Source organism: Ornithodoros turicata, chromosome 2 (genome assembly GCF_037126465.1).
Source record: "Ornithodoros turicata isolate Travis chromosome 2, ASM3712646v1, whole genome shotgun sequence".
NCBI lineage: Eukaryota > Metazoa > Arthropoda > Arachnida > Ixodida > Argasidae > Ornithodoros > Ornithodoros turicata.
In genome coordinates, this window is record NC_088202.1 from 32,592,364 (window position 1) to 32,598,431 (window position 6,068).

Genomic DNA, 6,068 nt, shown 5'->3' on the forward strand with positions numbered 1-6,068 from the left:
TATCATGCTGCGAGCATAAATCGCATACGCCGTTCTCGCGTGCGTGTGTCTGATGCTCTCCGTCTCCCGCAACATGCCGACCGCATCTACTCACGGCCGCTAGGTGGCAGTATTTCGAAACAGCTCTATAAGCTCTGCCGCTGTCGAAAAGTGCACACATAAAGTTGACCACAGACAAAATGTCCGCGTTATGGTATGTGGGAAAATGAAGACAATCACAATCTGGTATTTGGTCCAGAAAGTCTATCATTGTGACGGGAGATTATAGGCATTGCCAATAATGCCCCCTTACTAACACACCATACCAATGCCAGAGTGTCTACCAACCTGCAAAACCTGGAATTGTCAGGGAATCTTGATGCGACTGGAAACGTCAGGCGATTGTCAGGGAATTTTACAAAAACCAGCTCAAGTCAGGGAAAATCACAGACAAGTGCCGTCATAATGTGGAGCGCTTCACGTGTGCCGCTCAATGGTTGGGCAGCTGTGCTACCTCTACGTTGCCGCGAGTAGCTGTTTGGAGATACGACAAGCTCAGCTGGCAAAAAATTAGGGCAGTCTTACTAATACTCAAGAAGTGATATGTTTTTTTTTTTTTTTATAGAGGGGATATATAATAACATATATCAAAATGTAGCACCAAGGCATGAAATCCCCTTTTGTTGTTGTCAGGGAAATATCTTGAAGTGAGAAGTGGAAACCTGGAAAATCTGGTCATTTGAAGGCTGCAATTTGGTAGACACCCTGAATGCTCAATTTGTTCCTGCACCAATGAGGCGCACGTTTTCATAGATACGCATATACATGTATGTATGTAAAGCGAGGCCCGCATGGAGCGCTTTTTGTCGGTGAAAACGCGGCGCGCGTTAAACGCTGACGCCCACGCCGGCGACGGCACACCCGCAAGGAGCGACTGTCTCGGCGCGGAATTCGCGGCTGAGCTTTCACAGTGTTGCTTGGGGCTGGGCGCAGTCAGCACGCAGGTGGTTTCCATTGGGGCATAAATAAACATGTTGTACCTAGGTTATCGAAGATAACACTAGCATATGCTTTCTTTAGTCAAGAAGATGTTTCTCCTTCAGTTTTAGGTCCCCACTTTCCGCTGTCAATTCGGCAAACCGGTCTAGTGTACGAAACAGGCATGCTGAATGAGCCGCGTGATGACAACGCCGGCCCCGATTGGTGGAGAGCTGGCATCACCTCCGGCGCTGTTGCGACGCCGGGCGCATTTTTCTAGTCTGCCCAGAAACCTCCCAATCGCTGGAAAATGACGCGCGCGCGTCAAAATAGACGTCGCGCCGACGCCGACGCGAGCTAGTCGCGAGGAAAAACGCTGCATGCGGGCCTCGCTTAAGTTTTATGCATTATCTTGTGTGCGCAATGTTTCTGGAAAAGTGGATGTTCTATATATCCCCATTGCATTTCAAACCGACGATGAAATTCATGATCTCTCGTCCGGAATTTGATACCATATACGAGAGTAAGACTCCTGTAGTAAGAGTGTATCTGGTCACGAGCCTGCTTTCTCCATCATTTTCGACAGAACACTATGCTAACAAATCACATTCAATTTTTTCTATGTTTGTCTTATTTATTTGCCGCAATAAATTTATGGTTGTGATTAATGTGCTTGTGTATGTCCCTCAGGTTCACTGCAATAAACATTCAGCCTGTTTGCCACTTTTAATGGTACAAAAGGTATGACCAGCCCTTCTTTGCCACACCATGCAAGGATTTGATGCTTTGTTATGTGCCACTTATCTGCACGAGTGAATGATATGAGAGCATCACTCTTTTTATGCAAGATATAGTACTGAAATTTCGAGCCCTTTTGGACTATGCTGGAATAGCTGAACATATGTTCCTCTTTTCCATTAATTCATAATTAGGAACCCAAAATATTGGAAACATCATCGCCCGTTATCGGTGCTAAATGCACCAGAACTGGAAGCTGTTCTGTGCTTTTGACTGCTTCCTGCTAACCAGTAAAAAGGCGAAAAGAAACAAATGGAACGCAAGAATGACGAAAATAATTAGGCAATAATTTGACAAGGCGCAAGTAAAATCGTTTTGTCCATTGTTAAAGACTTCTTTCTGTATCTTTCTGTGGTTTGGCACCAGCTTTCAATATAATGTAACATTTTTCGAGCGATGTGTGAAGGTCATGCATCATCACATTACTTGACATTATTAACGAATTTTCGTTCGCCAACTCCCATCTAGGACGATGAGTATCAGTCAGAAATGGGAAGTGTGAAAGTGATGTTTGAGAGATAGTATGCACTTCTGGATGTCAGAAAAGACAGCAGTAGTTTTTGGAGAAATATTTCTCAGACGCTACCTCACTATGACCTGCAGTTTTTCTCTTACGAAACAGCTCCGTAGACAAAACTGTACAGACTCGCGCCAGAAAACAAATGATTTATATTGATAATTCTTGGCTTGACGTCGCGAGACAACAACGATTTTTAGATACGTCAGATGCAGCACATTGTACTATTGAGGACACGGTTAGATGTAATCTGTCAGTACCATCCCGTATTATCTCTGTTTCGCTTGAAAGTGTTGTGCCCATATTGTATTTGAAGGTGCTGCACGTGTTTATTACAAGAAATACTCTTGCAACACCTGGAGATTTGACATTACATAAACAGGGGGTGCTGATTTTAGATAACCGTGTTCGCTACGGTACGTACAACCCTTTCGATAACGTTTCTAATGTGAAGCAGAGGGCAGATACGATTTTTGCATAGAAATAATACAATAATATTTTTGAAACCGCATGTTATAAGTAATATACATGATATGTAATACATTAAATAAATAGATAAATATATTATTAAATAATTAAATTAATTATTAAATAAATAAATGTATATGTAATATACCGTTATATACGTAGTAATATACGTTGGTAATACGGCCGTCGTTGGTCTTATCTGAAGGCAAGTTCTACATTTCTAAATTTTCTTGAAGCAAAATTCTCCTGGAATTCTACCTTTCATAAGGCAAGTAACTTGCCTTTAGGGAAGACAAACGCACGTGCAACATTTATTTGAACATCTAAACGTCCTGTGCTATTACACAATAGATGTTTACACACAATTTGACTTTGACCATTCTTTTCCAAAAAACACTTCTCAAGTGCGCGTCGTTCGACCGGAGCACTTGGTTTACAATGGAAAGTCGTTCCACCGGAGCAGATAACCACAAGTCTCTGTTAAGCATTAAAAATACAGACTTCACTGTGAGCTACCACAAGAAATAAAAGCCAATTAATATCTTAGGTGTCTGTATGGGGTGAATGGGCCTTCTGTGTCATGTTTACCCTACAGGTTTGATGTGATGTATCACCGTTGTCCTGTTTCTTATTTTTGATTTTTATGAGGGGGATAGCGCGTACGCAGTCCCCCACTACCAAAAATTACATGCCCCATCTGCCCCTGTTTGGGGTAGTGGCAGGGGTCAACCCAGCCGCAGTGCAATGGCTAGGCCTCGCCCTGGGGGAACCCCCTCGCTGATCAGGGTTGCCCCGGCACCAGGTAAGTATGATTTGTTTAGTGTCGAAATGGGAGCCGTGCAGCACGTTGCATAACTTTATAAGGGTGTTTGGCTGCTTAGTTCTTATAATTATGGACACTTATAAATGGTACTTCACACTTATTCAACGGATTTGTATTAGAAGCAACTCTGACTGCCGTTTTCTTATCAGGAGTGTTACACTTCTAAGGAACAATGTAGTAACGAATATATATCTTTCCCGCAAAGCCCGTTCTCTGCTGAAGTCGCTCCCCTGCTGTCTCCGCTGCGCGTTGCGAGGCTTGGTGCAACGCCATCTAGGTGTCGCAGGCGTAACCTAGCGGAGTCACAGGACTGACGCGGAATCGGCGCGGAAATTTGAACGTCAGCTTGTTCTCGAAACCGCCGAAAACCATGAATTACAAGAATTGAATTTGCCAATGCGCGTCAATCCGCAGTAAGATTTCGAGAAGATGATTGTTACAAACCTTAGCGATCAGCTCCACCATTAGAAGAAATTACTTCTACGCTTACGAAAAATCTCTTGCGATGCAAATGAGCTTTGTGTTTTCTTTATTCAACCCGAGGAACCCGCGAGCTGGGTATGACGTAGCATCACATGACCCTGGAGTAGCCAAGCTTGCGCGAGAATTTTCGAACGGCTGGAGTTACTTTGCGCTGCAAGATAGCGGACGTTGGTTTCGATTTGCGCCTAATTGTAATGGGTGTTCAGGAAGAGGAATGGGGTCAACAATATGTTTCTGTTTTCTCTAGAATTCGGGATGAAATCGGGTGCTATTAATGCACTTAAGTGTTATCGTTTTTTCTCTGTGTATCGTTTGTTTGTTACTTGCTGTGCAGCAAGCAGTCCTCAGTAACAGTTGCATATGCTTTGTGATCAAGCCTGCATTCCTCGAGAATTCCTCGAGGGTGTCTTTCGTTTTCGGGACCACTGGGTTTTAAAAATTAGTGAAAGCTTTTTAAGGGTAAGTGAAATGGAGTGCGAGTGAAAGAGGGTCATATACGGTAACTAAAAATATAGAGAGTCATAAAATTGTGTGGTATATAACCTTTTTTATATGCATTTGAAAAACACAACCTGAATCACTTCTACAGCAGGAGAACCACGGCCTTGTACTAGGCCTAACTGATTAGAAGGTTGCCATCTTGTGAAAGCTATGAAGCGGTAGGCTAGGTTAGCTCACCTCGGTGAGGTCAGTTCACGTTAGGTCAGGGCGTTTCTTTTTTCTTTCTTGTTTTTTTTGGGGGGGGGGGAGGAGGGGGTGCCGAGGTGGCTTCGCCGGCACCAAACTGTGCCGCCGAAGTGTTTTTGCCTCCTTAGCGAACAATGCGGATCAGGTTAGAGATATGTAGGCGATACTGTAGGCAGATCAGAACTGTAGGCGATAAAAGTTAAATTTTATGTGTTTCACACAACATATTACGCTCATTCTGTAACCATTCTATAACTGTTTACCTGGTAATTTTCTTTCGTTAGAAAAAAATCAGTGGTCGAAATCCTCGTTGCAAAATAAACATCTCGAAATAAATGTTTTGTGGTTCTCCGATTGAAAATAAGCCGCCTAAAATGTACGATTTTGTCTCATTACGGCCGAAGTCTCATCACGGCCAAAAATATTTTAATCCCTAAGTGTCTCATTACGCCCCAATTCTCTTTACGGTCGCACGGAGGGAAATACGTACGTGTACGCTATGTAGGATGGTCGGAGAGACAGACAAGGACAAAAAACCGCAGAAAATCCAAATCACTCTAAAAATTAAACAATAATAATGAGCAAACGTAATTAATTCCTAAGTTCTACGTCGCGGCTGCGCCGACAGTAAAGGCTTGCAATATTCCTCTCAGTCAACGGTTTTCTCATAAAATCCCGCTATTTCGTTCCGTGAAAGAAAGCTGAGATCAAGGGATTTGGGGGTATCCCGCATCCCAGCACTAGTTGTGGCACTTTGATAAATGTTGTTCATTATATCGTATACACATTGCACTGTTGGTCAAAGTATTCAGGAAAAATAGACTTGTTAAATTGATAACATTTCTTTTAAAAAAAACAAAAAAAACAAGAACGTATTTTGGAGGCATCGGTGAAGCCGCGTCGTGTCAGATTAGTTGTAGCTTGAGGCTGAGAGGGCCCATCTCACTCTCACGAAGCACCCTCACCCCCCGTACATGAAGCTGCGTCAGCTGAGAAGGAACATTGCAGCGTGCGCGCTCGCTCACTGTCTGCACTACGAATAGAAAGAGGGGAGAGTCTAGAAGAAAAGCTGAACGAGAGGGAAATGGGAGAAAGCAAAGGATTTACACCGAGGCTATATTCCCTTTCTCAACGTCGAGACAACAAGGTCGCCATGATCGATATTGGGGCTTCATTTCCGATTTTTCGCCGGCTATTGCTCCTATTTTATCCAGTCCAGGTATCTTTTCCGGGACTGCGTGACGGGTGTACGGGCTGTTTATTCTATTATTTGTTCATGTTGCTTCGCATGGACTCCTCCGTAGTCATGCATCCCCTGGGTCCGTAATTTCTCTC

At 43.5% G+C, this 6,068-nt stretch overlaps 1 non-coding gene across 1 annotated transcript; it reads right to left on the reverse strand.

The window, feature by feature from the left end:
- Positions 1-3,386: 3,386 nt before the first annotated feature.
- LOC135386469 (U1 spliceosomal RNA) lies at positions 3,387-3,550 on the reverse strand. The gene has a single exon (XR_010420675.1). It is a non-coding gene; the product is annotated as a U1 spliceosomal RNA (small nuclear RNA).
- Positions 3,551-6,068: the final 2,518 nt, after the last annotated feature.